At 40.5% G+C, this 20,852-nt stretch overlaps 1 protein-coding gene across 4 annotated transcripts in view; it reads right to left on the reverse strand.

The window, feature by feature from the left end:
* GABPB1 (GA binding protein transcription factor subunit beta 1) overlaps nt 1-4,327 on the reverse strand; it is a 65,433-nt gene extending 61,106 nt beyond the window's left edge. For 2 of the 4 annotated variants that reach the window (XM_036033403.1, XM_036033400.1), the window contains exon 1: nt 4,041-4,061. The gene's annotated coding sequence lies outside the window, so the exon portion shown is untranslated. Of the gene's footprint in view, nt 1-4,040; nt 4,063-4,101 lie in introns of those variants that run through there. The other 2 variants (XM_028505682.2, XM_028505683.2) reach the window with 2 other exon arrangements.
* Between the last annotated feature and the right edge of the window lie 16,525 nt (nt 4,328-20,852).

Consider the following 20,852-nt stretch of genomic DNA (forward strand, 5'->3'; position numbering starts at 1 on the left):
TAACACTTCCCTTTATCAAGAAAATAAAAACTACGATCCGGTTAAGCTAACCAGCTCGTTTCACTCAATTAACCTTTGCTCTTCTACTTTTGTACCTGCAAACTAGTATTTCGTAAATTCTCAGTTTGTAGGGAACTCAAAGACACCAGGCCCAAATCTTCCCTCGGCACATCAGTTCTTTTACCCTGAAATCCCTAACTTTAACACTATCAGTGAGAGTGGACAACCTACCACGCAAAACAATAAATACTGTTTTTTAAAGAAAAGATTTTATTTATCTTTAGAGAAAGGGAGAAATACATCAACATATGAGAGAAACATCGATGGGTTGCCTCTCAGCACACCAACAGAGGATCTGGCCTATAGCCCAACATGTGCCCTGATCAGGAATTGAACCAGCAACCCTAAGCCTTGGGGGACAATACCCAGCCTAATGAGCCACACGAGTAGAGCTACATACACTGATTTGAAGAGTATTTTTTTGAAAGAATGTTGAAATCTGCCTCCTTCTAGCTTCTATGCACTGATCTGAGTTTTCGGGTCAGATCAAACTTTATCTTTCTGTGTGACAGATCTCCAAAGTATTTATAGACAACTATCATTTCTTGGATGAGCTTCTCTTCCTTGGGGCCAAACATGGTTTTTCAACCTTTTCTCCTTTTCATTTCCCCCATGATCAATGTCCTCTGGGTTTTTTTTTTAACTTGAGTGTCTACCACCTGGGGAACTTGAAAAAACCACAGTGGCCCACATCCTTTCCTACTTAAGCTTGGATCTCTAGATTTATTTAATTAGCTTGCCAGGTGATTCTGATATCAAGTTTTAGAACTGATACAAGATTCCACTTATGATAGCACGCTACCTAAAAATCTGACATAATGTCTCAGGTAATACAACCAGTGCAAAGTAAAGTAGGGGCTAACACCATGTTCTTTATATATGATGCCCTACCAACTTGAAGAGGACATTTACTTTCATAAAAAATACTATACTAGTGTCGATTCTACAGTCAGTTAAAATAATCGAGTCTTTTGCACATTCTCTATTTGTGCACTAGTATCTTGGGCCCTAACTGCTAACCTTTACAATTATTCCCATTAAAAGGTAAGAGAACCAGGGCTAAGAGTTTTAGATTTCTATTTCTAAGTGTATCAAGGGCCCTGCATATGGATTTACCTTCACTGGAAAAAATCACTTCATGCTAAGGTTCTACACTTATATCATGGACATACTTAGTCCAAATAAAGGTATACTAGCCCACCAAAGACTGAACTGACAGCTGATTACACCAAAAGCATCTTCTCTGCCCAGAGCACTGTTGTCAATTCTGTGAGGTACACAAGCCCTAATACTAACAGATTTAATAGATTTACCTTCTAGAGAGCATGATGGAACAAACATCTTCAGACTTTTTACTAATTTTAGCTATAGATACATTAGTGTTACAGAAATATACGAATACTAGTTGGAAAGCTGTAGAGTCAAAGAAATGATACTTATTAGGAAAATAAGTTGCCCTCAACTCTTAAGTTTTGTTTGGCTTGTTTTTTAATGTTTGCAAAGAGAGAAGCAATGGAATCCATCAGTGAGTTCATCCTAGCTCAGGCTACTTGCAAAGGGACACAGCACCACCAAAAATGCACACTCAAAATAAAGTGATTCAAAATCCCATGGAATAATTTCCGAATTCCTTATGAGTTGTTTGCTTTACTTGTTAATATTTCTAACTTATGAGATACTTGAGGTCATACATTTCAGAGATGAGGAAGGTAGGGGCAAACCAAGATCCAATCTGATATTTTCATTTGAACAGCAAACATCAAAACTATACCTGGCACTTTCTAACAATTACATGAAGAATGACCAGATGCTTCCTGTTGATGGAACATTAGAGAACTACAGACTGACAGAATCAGACTAGAGTTCACAGAAACAACTGGAAATGAATTTAGCTTCATTTCAAAATCGTCAAATCAAAGTATGGCCTTAAATTTTCACATATTTACAGTATAATTGCCCCCCCCCCCATAGAGAATAACAGAACTCTTAAGTAAGAGTTAACTTAAAGGGTAAATATATGCATTGCAAAAGCATTGTCTCACCAAAGGTTTCACTGAAGGATTTCATTTAAATCTAGAACTCCTACAGTGCTTTGAAAAGTGTCCCATCTTCAAAAATTACATTTACATACAAGGTTTCACAAACACATGTAATACAGAACTCATGTTCTATCTGTGTGCCTCATTAAAAATAAGTTGTGGAATTAAAAGTTTAATTACTTAAAATCTCTTTAGATGTCCCTGAGTCTCCAGGATCATATGTAGATTATGCAATCTTTATTCCTGTTGTTGTCCATGCATCTAAATCCCAAACTGAAAAAAGATAAAGCCTAAGAAGAAAGTATAGAAATCAGCCTTCTTAACCATATTTTTTAAATGTGTCTGGTATAATATCCTGATTTGACTTTGGGGGGGGGGGGAGGATAGAAATGGCACATTTCTCAATTAAAAAAAAAAAAGACATGAGTATACAGTGGATTGTTCCCGACGTTACATGACACCACAACAAACTGAATGCAGAAAGATTTAGTAATCTATCTTCCAACCCGACGTTTAAAGACTTGTAGAAATGCAAAACAATGCCACTCTTTGCTCAATGTGTCATTTATGTTAACATGTAATGAATTTGTTTCGGTTATATACTTAAAGAGGAAAACTAAGAAAAATAAAGCTGTCTCTAGTTCCCTTAAATTCTAAGACTGGGCCAGAAAGTGTAAGTGTCAAGGGTGATGGTTATGTCACCGAGAAATTTAAATCAAGTCAGGTGGGTCTATATGTGAGATAAACTATCTGCAAAAAGAATTTCTGACCAGTAACTTCTACATAATGAATTCTTGACATGGAAAATTACAAGGATCCTTCCCTAACTACATTAAATCATTTTCCAGATAAAACTGCACTTCAGAAGTAACTTGCCTGAATCCAGACAGCGACTCAGTGTCCAGAAAGAGCACTTAAATATTTCCACATTACCAAGCCCCCTTCAGAAGCACTGTGGTCTCTGCCTCTCCCGTGAACAGATGTCTGCTCGCCACAGTCCAATCAGGTTTAAAGCAAGAGTATGTGTACTGCAAACAAGCTTAAAGTGGGAAAACACACAAAGCGGGCCTACATCATTCCTTTGGTTTCAGTTTTCACGTTGCACCCCCGAGGCTACCCATGTTGAGGCTGTCGATTCAACACGATAGGAAAGCTTCAACGAAACACACTTAGACACACTGATTAAGTCTCCAGGCAGAAATGAACTGGCAAAATTCTCAACTTCTTTCCCGAAGCCAAGCACCCGCAGATCCCGGTGGCCAAGTCCCAAAAGCAGGTCTCAGCATCCAGAGTAGCAGGCTTCGTCCCCACAGGACTCCAGTCCCCAAGGCCAAGAGAGTCGCCGCAGCAACCCAGCCGGGAACGGGACCGGTTCTCCGGTTAACCCTGTCTGGACCGTCCGCTCCCGCCACGGCCCGAGCGCCTCGGGGCTCCGCGGCACAGCGCACCCGGAGCCAGTAGCCCCTGCCGCCCTTTTACCCGCTCCAGCGAGCCCGACAGAGCCGTCACGCCGCCCAAACAAAGAGATCCGCGGCTCCCGAGGCAGCGGACGGCGAGGCCGGGCCGCGCCTGCCTCTCTTCCCCGCCCGCCTCCCGACGCCCGCAAAGGCCCCACCGCCCGGGCCCGACACCATCCCCGTCCCGGGGCCGCCGCTCCGGACAGGCTCGGCAAGTAGCGGCGGAGAGGCCGCTGTGCGCCGTGGCCGAGGAGGGGGCGGCTGCCGCCACCATGTCTGCCCGCCCCTCCCAGAAGCGGGGTGCTCAATGGACAATGCGCGGCGGAGGCGCGGGCGGAGAAGGCGCCCAGGCCGACCCCGCCGACCCCGCCGACCCCCGCGGAATAAGCGGGGCCAGGAGCCCCGGAAACCCGGCGCCTTAATGCAATAAACAGGAAATCGCGGGGATGATCTGGGTTCCGGGGGAAGTGGAATTATTTTTTACCAGCGAAGAGATCAACTTCCACATCCGGTGGTAACAGGGCCCTACACAGACCCGCACTGACCTGGAAAAGCTTCGGGAGCGGCGACGGGGGAGCAGCAGGAGGTGGTGTGGGGACCCGAGGCGCTTCGTACCCGGCCGGGCTGACGCGGCCCCGCTACACACAAAGCGCTTCAGCTGCACAGGGCGCTATTTTCTGAAAATGCCGCGTCTGGTCGGCGCCCAAAATCCCCACCGAAAAGTCCCCCGTGCTGCGCGCGGAGGGACACATGGTATGCCAGTGAGTCAAAGCTCCCAGCATCCCTCCCAGACCCGGCCTTCGGCAACCCCGCGTCTGAGCCTTTCCGCCCCGGACCTAGTTAGCAGATCCCACTCCCACTCACTGCTCGACCCCGTCCGGAGGGAAGAAAGGGACGGGAGGGTCTGAATTTTGTGTTTAGGGAAGGGGAAGGAAATAGGCCATTTCTAGATCTTTACACAAAGAAAGCGGCGGAATGATCCGCTCTTGACGACCGCAAGTCCCGGCTCGCCCGGCGCCTGCGCGGCACAGGGGTGGGAGCTGTGGCCGGCCATGTGCGCTGGGTAGCAAGTCCGGCCGGCCGCCGTGCTTTCCCGCCTCTTCCTTAGGCGGCAAGGAGTTGGGAAACAAGTTACTGTGCTAACGTTCCTGTGTTTCCGGCATGAACGCTGAAAAACAGGGAATCCGGGGTCCGAGATTAAGCTGACGTACCTAGCAAAGTACTAGGAGATGGAAGGGCAGTCAGGATTTAACTTAAAAGTCTCTCTAGATTGAACTAGGCAGGCTGGGGCGGGAGTCGCTGCTCAGATACAGGGGGAGGAAGGAAGGATGGGCAGGTTAATTACGACTTACACGTTCCTGCAGCTTTTTAAAATTTTGATGCTAGTATTTCGTAACCCTATTAACTGCTCTCTAAATTCCCTTAGATTACTGACACCTGTGGTAGACGTGCTTTTTAGTGGCTGGAATATCAAGACTTGTGTTTAGTAACAGAGTATCAATAGTTTACTTGGATATGGTGATTTGCAAAGTTAAACCTTATGAATTTAATTTACGTGGGATGATTTACTAAGAAACCCAGCTCACTGGTATGTTTTTAATGGAGGAGCTTGGGAATGACTTTCCCACCCGCTTTCAACCTTTGGCATCCTATGGCTAGGAATTGAGAGTATCAGACAAATTGGGGGCGGGGGGAAGCTGACAGGTTTAATTAAATCCATATTGCCCACTGATCTATGTGGACTCAAATAAGTAATCTTTTTTTCCACTTGCCCTTTTGTAATACTGGTGTAATTTAATAAAGCATTGTGCCTAACGTTAAGAGTAGAGTGAATGACATATGGGCCATATTCTGTTGTGATCTAATATTTCCATTGCTGCAGTTGATAAAAATTTGTTGTATTTTTGGCCAGATGCTCTTCTTTAACATTGTTTATTTGAATTTATTAAGCAAATGGTTTGTTTAGAATCTTTGCCTTCATTAATGTTATGCTATAGACTGTAGACAGATAAATCAGCATCTTCAGTATAATAAGGGAAGCTGTTGGATACTGTGAAATCTTATACAAGAAGAAACTCTTACCTTGGGAGGAAGGACTGGAATTGGACTGGAGAAGCAATTAACTTTAATAAGGGAATTGGGGAAGAGCTTTTCAGGCAGAGGAAGCAATAAGTGCAAAGGTTAAGAGGCAAACTCTGGAGAGATGGTTGGGTGATGAAAATAATGCTTTTTCAGAAGTGCCTGAGATATTCCTGAAGAGGTCTAATGAAGGCCAGGAATGCCATGTGCAGGAATTAGCTTTTGAGAGCTGAGAAGCATTTGAAAGATTTTAAATGGAAGCATCATAAGATTGGATTTGCATAGTAGAAAGGTAACTATTGTGCAAAAATCAGAGGCATGGAAAACAGTAGGAAGAAAACATTAATCCTTGAGAGAGTAATGACTTAGACTGAGATAGTGGCAAGTAGGCCTGAAGAATATAACCAAAGTGATTGAGGGCTTGGTCATTTGGTGGACTGGATAATGGAGTGGCTGAGAAGCAGATGTCAAAGGTAACTCCCAAGTTTGTTGGGGGAGCAGCTGGGAGAATGGTAATGTCTTCACTGAGATTAGAAACAAGGGAAGAGAAGTTAGGTGAGGGAGTTTCATTATGACCTTGTAGAAATTGAAGTGATTGTGAACCAACCAAGCAGATATGTCAAGTAGGTAATTAGATGTTTACTCATTTAAGTTGTTCCAAGAGCACCACTCTGTAACTGGCACTGTTCTACACACTGGAATAAGTTAAACAGCAACAAGACCAACAAAGATGCCTACTACTGCTTCTAGTGGAGGGAACAGACTATAAATAAGTTTTACCAAAAAAAGGAGGAAAGATAATATCCCATAATCTGTTGCATGAAGAAAATTGAAAAGAGTATTTGGATAAAGCCTTGCTCTGCGGGGGTGAGTGGGCAAAATTTTGGTTGGTCAGAGATGGGGTCACTGAGAAAGGTACTCTCTGCAAAGATCTGAAAGGGAGTAAGTTAAGAGCAGTATTCGAGACCGAAGGGAATAGCAGGGCAAAATCCTAAAGCAAGAGTGTGTTGTGTTTAGCAAGGAAGCCAGTGTGGCTGAAGCCTAGAGAACAAAGAAAGGAATGGTAGATAAAGTCTGCACCCTTGTTAAGTTTAAGTGCTCTAGAAGCCATCAGAGGGTTTTGAGGAATAGAGAGTAACATGGAGAGTAGCAGTAAAGATAAAGTGGAGGGGTTGGAGATACATTTTGTTGTTAATCAAACATGAGTGAAGGAAAGGGAAGGATCAAGAGTACTTCCAAGATGTGGGGCATGTTGTCTAATACAAATATAACACAAGCCACACATAATTTTATAGTAGCCACATTAAAAAAATAAAAAGGAACAGTTGAAATTAGTTTTAATGACTTTTATTCATCCCAATGTATCCAAAATAGTATCATTTCATATGTGATCAGTATTAAAAAGTATTAAATATTTTAAATGTTTGACATTCTTTTTCTTAGTACTGTGTTTGAAATCTGTTATGTATTTTACCTGACAGTGTATCTCAATACTTGATTTCCTAAGATTTACAGTTAAAAAGTAAATTCACATCCCCAGATCATTCTAAGCATGTTTAAAAGTTTTGCAGTAATTGGATGATGTATCAGACTTTTGATATAGTTTTTAAATAGTGACAAGGTTTACAGTTCCCTAAATTAGCCACATTTCAAGTGCGCAATAGTCACGTGTGGCTAGTTGCTCCTGGAGTGGACTGTGGAGTCTAGTGGGAAATCAGACTAAAAGAGTTGTGTGGAACCTTCCTGGAAGCCTTGGGTGCCATGTTAAGTGATTGGAATTTTGCCCTAACGACAAAGGGAACAATGGATAGTTCTTGATCTAGGGAGTGATGGTGTTAAGCGCGAGGCTAGAAAAAGCCATTAGATGGCCTGCTGATGATTCAGGACCAAGAGCAACCCTTCAGTTGAATCCCCACATTCCAGGCTCTGACCTTAGCCCTTTAGATCCAGAAGTCTGATTTTTGTCAGTGCTCTTTAACAGTCCCACCAAAAGTGTGGTCAGCAGGTTTATGCCAGTTTGCAAACCCTTTGTTACTGGTCCACGACAAGGCATTTACAGAAGTTGAGAGTAAGAATTTAGAAACTTTTATAGCAAGTTTACACATTCATTTGTCTGTGGATCTAATAAAAATTTTGGTGTTGTATTGTGTATATCTTTGTTTTCTTTTTTATTTCCCTTTTCTAGCAATTTATTTTTATATTCCAAGGTTTGAGGACTATAATGATCTTTCACCCCAGATGGGTTTTTTTTATCCTTACCTAAGAACATTTTTTTTCATTACTTTCAGAGAGAGAAAGGGAGAAAGAGAAACACCAGTGTGAAAGAGAAGAAACATCAATGGCTTGCCTCCCATACACACACAGACTGGGGATCTCACATACCCTTATTGGGGACCTAATCTGCAACGTAGGTATGTGCCCAAACCTATGAATCAAACACTGAAACCTTCCAGCTATGAGCCCATGCCCCAACCAGCAGAACCACACCATCCAAGGCCACCCCAAATGATTTTTGAAGCACTGCTCTAGAGGCACTCAAGACAAAGGGAGTCAGAAGGACCAAGTTTCCAGAACACTTATCTAAATCCAAATGCCATCGTTTACTTTATAATGAGAACTGTAATGGCTGGGAGAGGAATGGACATCTGCTTAGTTTCTCCTTCCATATAGAAATGGAAGGCTACATGGAAATAACCAAATGTATAATAGTTACCATTTATTGAAAGCTTCCTGCATGCTAGCCACTGTGCAAAGCCTGTTAACACATATTGTCTCATTTAATCCTCACAGCAACTCTGTAAAATAAGTATTAATAGCCTCATTTTTCCAACGAGGAAACAGAGACTAAAGTAGATAATGGACTTGCCTAAAGTCACGAACATGGTAAATGTTAGAAGATTTCTATATAGTTCTCATTTCAGTGCTATTGAACCTATTCACTTTTTTGCCATTATATTCCCAGTATGTATGAAATTTCCTGGCAAAACAATTATACATTGTTTTAGAGAGAAAATACATGAAGTCAACTACAAGCATCTTTCGTTTTATTGCACTTCAAGGACATTGCACATTTTAAAAATTAAAGGCAAGACCCTCTACCAGCAAAAAGATTACAACTGGCTTTATTGCAGTGGTCTGGACCCAAACCCACAAAATCTCTAAGGTATGCCTATACATTTCTCTCAGAGGATTCCTTGGTGAATTTGGCAGCAGAGTAAGGGGAGTTCTAACAGCATCAGGCAAATGCATTCATTTCTACAATAGAAATACATCTGCTTTGCTTCTATCTGAATTTGTAGAACCACAAATCAATTTAAAAAATATATAAAGGGGCAAGAGACTTGAAGAGACCTCACAAAAGAGGGGATCAAAGTGGCCAATAAACATGAAAAGGTGCTCAACTTTTTTAATCATTAGAGAAATACAAATTAAAACCACAATGAGATACTGCCACAGGCTCACAAAAATGACTGAAATGGAAAACAGAAAATGCCAAGTGTTAGCCAAGAGTTGAAATAATTGAAACTACACTGCTGGTGGGAATAAATATTGGTGTAGCCACTTTGGAAAATTCAAAGTTCAAGAAACAGGCAAAACCAAACGAGATTTAGGATTATATAGGTAGTGAAAACAAAAAGAAGAGAAAGGATATGGTTAGCTTTGGGGTGGGGGAGTAATGCTTGGGAGGGTATGATGGGTTTTTTAGAGTGTACCAATGTTCTGGTTTTTGATCTGAGAGGGGGTTACATTACTGTTCACTTTGTCACTCATTAAGCTGTAGGTTTTGGGAGTGAATGTACGTGCTTTTCAGTATGTATATTATATATTCCATAGTTTAAAAAAATGTTTGAGCCCTGGCTGGTGTGACTCAGTGGATTGAGTGCTGGCCTGTGAACCAAAGGGTCGCTGGTTCAATTCCCAGTCAGGGCACATGCCTGGGTTGCGGGCCGGGTCCCCAGTTGGGGGTGAACAAGAGGCAACTACACACTGATGTTTCTCTTCCTCCCTCCTTTCCCATCTCTCTAAAAATAAATAACATCTTTAAAAATAAAATAAAATAAAAATTAAATGGTTCAGTGGATTGGGCATCATCCTGCAGAACAAAGGGCTGCAGTTCAATTCCAGAGCAGGGCACATGCCTGGGTTACAGGCCTGGTCCCTGGTCGGGAGTGTGCAAGGGGCAGCCAGTCAATGTTTCTCTCCCTCTCTTTCTCCCTCCCTTTCCCTCTCCTTAAAAACAAAAATAAAGTCTTTTTCAAATTTTTTTCTTGGAGTTAACCAGCTAGAGAAAATTTTCCTGGGCAATGCTGAATACATACTACTATTACCTTACTGATGGAACCAATCTTTCTAGATGTTTATTATAAATGTGAAAGATAAGATAGGCCTGAATTCTGGGGTTGGCAATAGTGAAGGAGAGGTGGCACATGCAAAAAATACTACAGAACTTGAGGCAATATGGGAAGATGAACAAGCATGGCAGTTGGAGTGAGGAGCCTCAAATTCACAGCTTAACTGATCATTTAGTTTAGGTTCTAGCCACTCTCTTAGTTACGTGACCTGTGCATATCTCTTAACCTGCCTGAATTTCATTTTTCTCACCTGTGGGAAGGGTATTTAATAAAACTAATATTTTTTATTTGTAACCCTTTGTAAGCTATTAAAAGGGCATAATAAATTTTATTGATGTCTTAGTCAATGAGGTGGGAAGGGGAAGGGGGAAGGAGTTGAGAATGGATGAGATTTGAGTCTGAGTGATGCAGGTAATAGTGATAGCCTGAACCAAATGGGAAAAACCAGAGAAGGAGAAGCAGATTCAGAGAAAGATAACATTCTATTTTATACACATTGTGTTTAAGATTATGCCAGAACATAAAGGGGGAATTGTTATACTAATATAGAACTTCTAGTTTAGTATTCTAAGAAAAAGGTCAGGACCGATGATTAGAAGTTACCCACAATAAGGGTGGAAGTTAGAGCCATGGAGTAAATAAGATCATGGAGAGAGCAATAGAAAAATAGAGTGAGTACTGAGGACAGTGGCAGAAGAAGCAAAGGAAGGAGGGGAGAAAATCAGCATTAATTGAACATCTATTAAATTGTGTGCCATCTGCTCTACGTTTGTCATCTCATTTATTCCTTTCAAATTCCAAGGTAGTTAATTTAGCCTCACTTGGTTGACTAACTTTGTAGACTCACACCAAGAAAAAGAGCCAGCATTGAAAATCAGCTTGACCTTAGTTTATACAGTACACTACAACATTCCTGGGAGACGAGGTATCTCTTGCAGAAGCCCATAGGGAGAATTTGAGTCAAGGAAAGATAAGCACTGAGAAAAAAAACATTGAGTTTTTGTGATTTGTGACCAAGGGGTTACTGGATATGTGTAGCAGTGCCTGCACTCCTGTTTGTTGTGCTTCTGTGAGTGTGGATAATCCTGACAAGCATGTTATAGACCTATGACAGTAAGAAGACAGTCAAGATAGCAACTGTAAAAATTAGTATAATGGAAACAAAGCCAGTTGTTAAAGCCTAGCTAGATGTTCTTGCCAGCCAAGTGCTTTGAATCTGAAGGCTTGAAAGAGAGAAATAACTCGCTGGGTGAACTGATGTTTGCTGCTTTGTTCATGTACTGCCTAGAACCCCCTTGAGTGTCCCAGTGGTATGGATTTTTTACATTGGGAAACACCTGGAATGTTACATGATAGTGTTCACTGTTTACAGTGCACTTTCAGTCACCTGAAATACTGAGTGAAAAGGTCAGGATGGCTTTTCCCGCCAAGGTCATTAAAACTTGGTATGAAAGATAACTTTTTACTGGTGAGAAACATATATGCCTTTTAGAACGCAGCCTCAAAACTTAAGAGTAATCCACTGTAATCAATGAGGAAGATTTTTCTCTACTAGGTTTATTAAAACTATTTACTGTTGGAATAGCATTTTATCATTAAAGAAAAGTAAAATAAAATGTTCCAACACAATATAATTAGTGGTTTATTCCTGCATGTTTTTAGATTTACCCTAAATAGCATGTGCATTTTTTGGCAGACATATCACTGAAGAATTTTTAATTGATTGCAGCAGCATGATGTCTTCTATCCTTGTCTACCCCCTCTGCCGAGTTTTAGAGAAGTCCTCCAGTAAGCAATTGAACTTCTTTGGCAAAGTTACTGATTTCAGAATTCCCCAGATGCACTGAGAACTTTGATTTCCAGGAACTGGTTAGACACAGCCACTTCACTCAAGCTTATATTTTATACCCCACAGTTAAGGTTTGCATTTGGGCCACCTTATTTTCTTAGTCTCTTATCAGGCAGTGAGCATGTAATAATTATTGGTTGGTTATGGCTCCCAGCCAGATTTTTAAAAATTATTTAAGTAGATAATCTGTCCACTAGTGCAAAAAAAATTTTATCTTTATTTAAATATTTATTTATTTATTTATTTTTAGAGAGAGGGGAAAAGAGGGAGGAAGAGAGGGAGAGAAATGTTGGTTGCCTTTTGTACATGCCCTGACTGGGGCCTGAACCCATAACCCAGGTATGTGCTCTGACTGGGAATCAAACCAGTGACCTTTCACTTTGCAGAATAACACCCAACCAGCTGAGCCACGCCTGCCAGGGCCAAAAAAACTTTTAAAAACATTATCAACTGTCTTCCATCCATATAATTCCAACCCACAAGGTAACCTCTAAGCTTATTTTTTGTGTATTCTTTCAGAGGTTTTTTGTCTTGCCTATACATGTAAAAGTAGATACTCTCATTTGCCCCCATTTTTATACAACAAGGGAGGGTACCATATACACTCTTCTGCACTTTGCACTTAAGACATCTTGGGCTTTTCCATATTAAAAGCATAAAAGGCATCATTTTTTCTTAACTCCTGCTTGTGATTCAACCGATCATTATCCAATTGAGGGACATTGAGTTTATAATCTTTTGTGTTCTAATTCATGCTTAGATGAATATCTTTGTACACACATCTTCTTTTATGTGTATCTTATCCCAGTTCCCAGAGTGGATTTGCTCTGCAAAAGGGCATATATGTATTCTTAATTTAGATAAGTATTGCCATATTGCCCTCCATGTACCAAATGTTTCTCCATAGCACTGCTGATAGACCAGAGTGCTACCAAATTTTTGGATTTTTCCCTGCCACCTTTTGAAAGGTAGATTAAGTACTACCTAATATTTCAGGACCAGTAGCAAAACCATTTGGTTAGGTAAGAAGACATGGGATTCTGCCCTATAAGATTTGTTCAGGATCCTAATTCTTTGCTGCAGCTCCTGCAGCTACATACCCACAACTAGTAAAACATGATTGCTTGTGCAGTAGAAGCAGCTGGCAAACCTGGAAAGGGACCAAGAATGACTACAAACAGCTCCACCTATACTTTTTTATGTAATTTTGCTTCAGTGCTGAGGTAGCACAAGGAAGTAGGAAGATGGAATATTAGGTTGAGTTCCTCCTGCACTGGGATTATATTAAGTCATGAAGAAGGCTTTCCAGGAATGATGATCTCAGATAGTTGGAGCCAAAGTAACTTCGGGAAAGGTTAAGAATTAGTTATGGCATACTAGCTTACTGGCTTTTCAAACTTTTTAATCATTTTATAACTTTGTACATTTGCTGTGGACTGAATGTTTGTGTCCCCCTAAAGCCCCTAGTGTAATGCTATGTAGAGATGGCCCTTTGGGGGGTAATTAGAGTTAAATTAGGTCATAAGTGTGGGGGCCTCGTGGTGGAATTAGGAGAGGCTTTATAAGATGAGGAAGAGAGAAAGATCTCAGCTAGACCACAAAGGAAAAGCCACATAAGGACACAGTGAGGAAGCCTCTGCAAGCCAGGAAGAAACTCTCACCAGGAACCAAATCAGCCAGCACCTTGATCTTGTACTTCCCAGCTTCTAGAACTCTGAGGAATACATTTCTATTCTTTGAACCACCTGCTCTATGGTAGTTTATTATGGCAACCTAAGTGACTAAGACAATATATCTCTAGTTTTCCACAGATTCATGAAGTTCTATCAAAAAAATTGACATAACTATTAATAATATTCTTTCTTCAGATTACCTGCAGCCAACATACTGCCTTTGCTGTTCCTGCACTATTTGGAAACTGACCTCTTTAAGCATAACAGATGACAATTCCTTCAGTTTGTTTAGTATTTTAATTTGCATCTCAGGAGTGCCTTGGAATTCTGTCACCTGAGTTGAGATAAGTGGTATATAAATGCCGGTGAAAACTCATTTCCTTAATGGGCTGTAAGGTTATGTTACACCCTAGTGATTGATTGGACATTTAATGACACCAAGGAATCTCATTACTTTTGTTGCACTATGATGTTTTGTTATAATAGTGTTATAACTAATTTTTTAAAACAATCTTTTAGACATTGAAATATTTAAAAGGAAATGATTTGATATCTGGGATTCATTTCAAAATAACCTGGAGTGGCAAAAGTGTGGATTGGCAGTATCAAGGAAAGAAGAGTAGTCAGGGAATGGTAACTACAGAAGCTGGATGACAGATGCATGGGCGTGCTCTATATTCTCTACATCTGTATATGTGAAATTTTCTGTACTTAAAAGATAGTTTAAATAACTTATGATTGTGTATAACTAATGACTGCAATATGCTTTTTTTATCTTACCTTGTATTATTCTGGTACCCGATAAAATTAACATATAAAGAATCTTCAACTTAAATGTCTTACCAACCATGAAGATTAAAAAGCTAGCATTAGTACACATCGGACTTCACTTTCCATGCATTTATTCAGCAGCTCCTGAACACTTTCATATCGATTTTCTTACTTAATCTCTGCCAAGTAGGTGTTATCTCCACGTTACAAATGAGAAAATGTAAACTCTAGCTACGTATACACAGGTAGAAAATAGCAAAATTAGGATTTTTTTCCCATTCCGTCTCCCATTTTCCCTGAGAGACAGAAAAAGCCTGTCTCTCAAACTCTATATTTTATTTTTGTTATATCATACTGCTTCTCAGACATGACTTACTACCCTTCCTTTTATGTTGTTTTCCTTTTAGGAGTGAGCCTGGCACAACAGGTCAGACAAACTCACATATGGAAATGTGAAAGATTCCTGGGGTGTTTGTCCTCTCCTTTCCTGTTAAGGCAGCTTAAGTCCCAAGGCAGGAATTAAAAGTATACTGCACCTTCAAGAAACCATGGAACAGCGAGCTGATAAATTCTAGACCTAACTTGCCAAGCTTTTGTTCTCTAAAAATTCATTTGATTGTTATATATATTTGTGTGGGACACTGTACAAGATACTCAACTGACACTCTCACCTTACTATCAGAACACAAGAGCTCCACATTGAGGGCATTATGGTCAGTGAAATATGTCAGATGGAGAAAAAACACTGCATGTGCTCACTTATATAAGAAATCTTAAAAAACCAGACTCAGAGGCAGAGTAGATTAGTTGTCAGGGGTGTGGTGGTGTTGAGGAGAATGGGTAAAGACAAGAAAGGGTACCAAACTTCCAGTATTTAAATAAGTTCTGGTCATCTAATGTACAGCATGATGACTAGCTAACAATACTGTATCGTATGGTCAAAACTTGCTAAGAGGAGATCTTAAAAGTACTCACCACAAACAAAATGGTGGGGCAGTGGGTAACTGTGAGGTGATGGATATGTTCACATTATCATGGTAATCACTTTGCAAAATACATGTATATCAAATCATGTTGTATGTCTTATACAATATGTCAATTATATCTCAAAGCTAGGGAGGAAATGTTCAGTCTTAACACAATTACCTCTGTCCTTTTCCTCCTGCATCCCCACTCTACCCTATCGATTTACATCCTCAATTGAAGCCATGCCCAAGCAACTCAGGAAATGGAGGAAAATACAAGGTAGAAACATACCCTAACTAATACTGACCAGCTGTCCCTTCCAGTCATCACTTTCTCCTTTCTCTTCCCAAGGATATGTCTAGTTTGCACTTTAAGGGAGCTTGGGACAACTCCCTAGTCCATAACAACTGAACTTTAAGAATACTTACATATGGTGTGACAGACCTTAACAAGAGTCCCACCCAGAAGTTTGTGGGAAGAGACCAGGTTTTATAAATACTTACAGTTAAAGCAAGACTTGAATCCAAGAAAAGGTCCTCACTGAGGCCTTAAGTAGGATCTAGTTATTTACACTCCTTTATACCCCTCTCCCACACATTCCCCCACTAATCCAAAGCACCATACTCAGGCGAATCTAGACTCAACTAAGTTTAAAACAATCTCTTGCTGATTACCCCCACAGAGTGGGTCATGTGAGACAGACTTGCAGCTCCATGGTGCACTTTCTCTGCCCCTGGATTATTGCATATCCAGCCCACAGAAAGTTGACAGAGTTAAAAGAGCACAGACTCTAGTTTTATCCAGAGATATCCTTTGACGAGAGAAAAACACTGAATCATTGGAGAAGCTATGCTGTGTTTGATTCTTAAAAAGATTCGACCCTTAAGCCCAAAGAGATTAGAAAACTGGGAAATGAGAAATTGAGAGTTTGAAGTTTGATTGAGAGAAGACCTGCAGATTATTTAAGAGCATAAACTTGAAAATGCCTCTGACCCACCTCTGAAGAAGGCCTTTGGTAGGATGGAAAGCTGAGAGCTGACATTCCCCTCTAGCTAATCCACCTGCCCCTGGCAGTGGGCAAACAATAGGGAGTACCGTATTTTCTAGTAAAACATTAAGCCCAAAGTCTTGGTTTAAATTTAGATTTTTAGTTTTTCACATGTACTAAAAACTGATTTTTCTTCCACCTGCACACACAAGTACAGTTATCCCTCTCCCCTTTAAATTCTTCAAGTGAAACTAGTTTTGCTTCTCCTCTTCAAGGCACCACCCTTCTCCAATAGTCCAGGCTCAAAAGTTTCTTCATTTTATTTATTTGGTTTTTGTTTCACACTCAGAAACTACAGTCCAGCTAGAGCTGAAGGACTGAGTGAGAGCACAAAAATTATAGAATACAGTGATCAAGGGAGGGTGGTGGAGTGTGCACCTGAGCAGCTGAAGGAATGGTCTGGAGGTTAAGATAAAATACAAGTTAAATTTATAGGCATCATCCACAATCAATAGTGAGCATGGTGGTCCTGCCATTCCTGGACCTATGTGCTCCAGGGCTTCCACAATATTCATGTACTCTTCCACCTTGCCAAAGACCACGTCTTTGCCATCCAGCAACTCGGTGTTTGCAATGTGGTATGTGCACTCTGTGAGGTGATGGCACCATTTGTGTTGGGTACAGCTTTTACCATGGACAAGATGCCTGGACCCACCAGTATGCATCAGGACAAAACATCATCAAACTTCTCCCCACAAATGGATTTGCTGCCAGTGCTATTGCAGTGTGTGAAGGCACCACCCTGGAACACAAACCCTAGAATAACTGAAAGTGGGAGCATTTATAGCCAAATCTTGTTTTCCCATGTTCAGAGCATGAACATTTTCTGGCTGTCTTTTGAACTTTGTCTGCTAACAGCTAAATGCAGACAAGGGCTTGCTATAAAAGCCAATGTGTTCGAGAACCGGGTGGGGTTGACCTTAGCTGGGTAGTGGCAGTGTAGAGCTTGCAAAACCAAATTTTCTTCATTCTTTAGTCCCAATTGCTTATCTTCCCTGGAAAGGGATTGCATTTATACCTTTATCTCCACAAACAAGGACTCTGCCCTAAATTAACCTCTATTTTCTTTCAGAGTACTGAGTCTTGTTGCCATCTTTGAGTTTTACCTTTCCTTCCTGCCCCCAGACTATCCTGCCTTATTTCTACTGTGATCTTTTCATCTGTCTTTAAAGATTTTTTTCTCTTTCAGAGATATGTTATTTCACTTTTCCTTTTTACTTATTTATTTATTTTAGAGGGGAGGGGGAAGGAAGGGAGAAACAGGAGAGAACCAATTGCCTCTTCCATGCCCCCAGCTGGGGACCTGTCCCACAACCCAGGCATGTGCCCTGACTGGGAACTGAACCTGCAACCTTTCAGTTCACAGGCCAGAGTTCAATCCACTGAGCCACCAGCTAGGGTCACTTTCATCTTGAGAGTCTTTTGAGCATTCTCTATAGTATATCTAGGCTCATCCTTTTTTTTTTTATGGGTATCATTTTTTACTTTTCTCTCTCTTTTTTTTTTTGTTGACATTATTACAGATATCCTCATATCTGCTCCTCTGCCTGCCTCCACCTGGCCCTCACCTCCCCTTCTTTCTGGCCATTACCACACTGTTGTTGTGGCTATAGGTCATGCATATATGCTCTTTAGCTAATCCCTTCACCTTCTTTTATCCAGTACCCCACTTTCCCCTCCCGTCAGACAGCTGTCAGTCTGTTCCATGTGTCCATGCCTCTGTTTCTGTTTTGTTTGTTAGTATATTTTGTTCATTGACTCCACATTTAAGTGAGATTATATGGTATTTGAAATAAGACTGGCTTATTTTACTTAACACACTAATCTCCAGGGCCCTGGCTGGTGTAGCTCAGTGAATTGAGCACTGACCTGTGAACCAAAAGGTCCCCTAAATTCGATTCTCGGCCAGGGCACATGCCTGGGTTGCAGGCCAAGTCCCCAGTGGGGATTATGCATGAGGTGGCTGATCGATGTTTCTGTCCTCTTTCTTCCTCCATTCCTCTCTCTCTAAAAATAAATAAAAATCTTTAAAAAAAGAAAGAAAAAATAATAATCTCTAGGTATGTCCATGCTGTCGCAAAAGGTAAGATTTTCTTCTTTTTTACAGTCTAGGCTCATTCTTGATCTGATCCTATCCAGACCCAGATTTGAGCAGACCTGCAGTCAAGGATGATAGTACAATATTTCAAAATACCTAGTATAGTTCCTGACATAAAAGGTACTGGAGCTTCTTTTTTCTCTTATCAAGTTAGTGTCTTTACTGCCTAAGAGTATTAATGGTTATATCTGTGTCATAGATTATTCTGCCTCCAAAAAATGTATTCAATATTCAGTCTCTCCAAATCTATCAAACATTAACATATTCGCATTCTACCTTCAAATTTTATTTTATTTTTTTGATAATTTTTTATTGCATTTTATTTTTTTCTGTTACCACTTAGCCTCCTTATATCCCCAACCCAACCTTCAAATTTTCAAACAGTCATAGCCCTGGTGGGGTAGCTCAATTGGTTGGAGCATCATCTTGTACACCAAAAGATTGCAGGTTCGAATCCTGGTCAGGGTACATACCTAGGTTGCGGGGTTGATTCCTAATTGTGGCACATAAGGGAGGCAACTGGTCAATGGATCAATGTTTCTCTCTCACATTGATTTATATATATAGATATATAATCTCTATATCTCTCCCTCCCCTCCCCAACCTCCAATCCTCCCTCTCTTCCTTTACCTCTCCTCCCTCTTCCCTCCCCTTCCTCTTTCTCTAAAATCAATAAACATATCCTCAGTGAGGATTAAAAAAAATTTAAACAATTTTGAAAGTCACTGAAGTAGAAACAAATGAAAAACCATACCTAGTTCTTGGCTAAGAAATTCAACATCATAAGATATTGTTTACTTAACATATGTCAAAGATACTAACAAGGCTTTTTGGAGAGCAAAGGAGATGAGAGAGGGGAGCTAGCCAAGCTGATTAATACTCACATGGAAAAAAAAAGCAGAAATGGCCCAAAAACCCTGGCAAAGAAGAGCAATAAGGGGAAATTAGCATCTGCTAGATATTAGTCAGATTGTAAAGCCTCAGTAAGGGCGCTAATCTACCTTCATGACATAAACACCTCCAACTACCAATGCATTGAGAATTAGGTTTCAACATACGAATTTTGGGAGGACACAAACATTGTTACACCAAATACCATTTGTAGCACAGCGTAGGGGACAAAAGGGATCTGTAATTACTGACAGGGGAACATTAGCTTAGTATAAACATCATTTTCAGAAAGGTGCAGAAAGTGTATATAGTGTGCTACGTTTTAACAAGGGTAGAAGAGATATATGTAGGTATTTGCTTGTGTTTGTATAAAGAAACACTCGACGATCTTAAAAGTTACCCTTGGGGAAAATGATGGGAGCAGGACTTGTCAGTGTACACCTTTTGATAATGCTTTGTTATTTAAACAATATTAATATATTTCATATAATATAAATAAAATACAAAAATACATAATATGTATTTTAATATATATAAAGGTTTTCCCCATCTATAAATAGAAATATAAAAATTAAGGGTTGGGAATGCCTTCTGAAATCACCTGAAACAGTTTCCTCATTTTAAAAGTGAGAAAATGAAGAATATAATGGAGAAATGTTCCACATGAGCTTGTTTGTTCCAGAACTAGAATACAGGCCTCTTAATAGGTGCTGTGTCCTATACTCCATTGATCTCACTTTTTTTTTTAAGATTGTATTTATTTTCAGACAGAGGAAAACAGAGGGAGAGAAACATCATGGGGGTTGCCTCTCATGCACCCCTACTTGGGTCCTAGGCCTGCAGCCCAGGCATATGTCCTGACTGGGAATTGAACATGCAACCTTTCAGTTCATAAGCCCACATTCAATCCACTGAGCCACACCAGCCAGGCTGATAACACTTGACTAACTCACTAATGTCTTACCCCGTTGGCTGATTAATTTATGTCTTAATTTCTCCACATAAATGTTTACATCTTTAAAGGTATTCCTCTGTATAGTCTGTAGCACCTCACACAGTGTTTGGCCCTTAACTGCTTCATTCATTCATTTATTCAACAATTTATTGAAAGTTCATTAAATGCCAAGCACACCGCTAGGTCTCCAAGCTCTCAACTGGAATACTGGAAGTAAAGGTAGAAGTTTTAATCCTTGTTCTAAGCATTGAAATAAAGGCAGCAAAGCTTGTAATTAATTCACCTACCTATGTGAAGCCATATTTAAATTTACTTTCTTAATTATTATTCTTGGGGCAGGGCCTCAGCAATGGGTGACATGCATCCTGCTGTTCATATATAGGTTGTAGGTGGACAAGACTACTGATTATCAAGCCCAGTGTTAGGTAAATGGAGCACCTTTGGCCTGCCTGCTAAGGATAATCCATGGATTCCTTTCTATCCTACTTCTGAGAATGGGATTACTCTTGGTTCTTAGTAACCTTCTAGAAAAGACCCTTTTCCCTGGCACCCTTTCTCCTAGTTCTATCAACAGTCTGCCCCATGCCAGACTGTCAGTGTCTCAAAGACAGGAA

Source organism: Phyllostomus discolor, chromosome 1, assembly GCF_004126475.2.
Source record: "Phyllostomus discolor isolate MPI-MPIP mPhyDis1 chromosome 1, mPhyDis1.pri.v3, whole genome shotgun sequence".
In the NCBI taxonomy this organism is placed as follows: Eukaryota; Metazoa; Chordata; class Mammalia; order Chiroptera; family Phyllostomidae; genus Phyllostomus; species Phyllostomus discolor.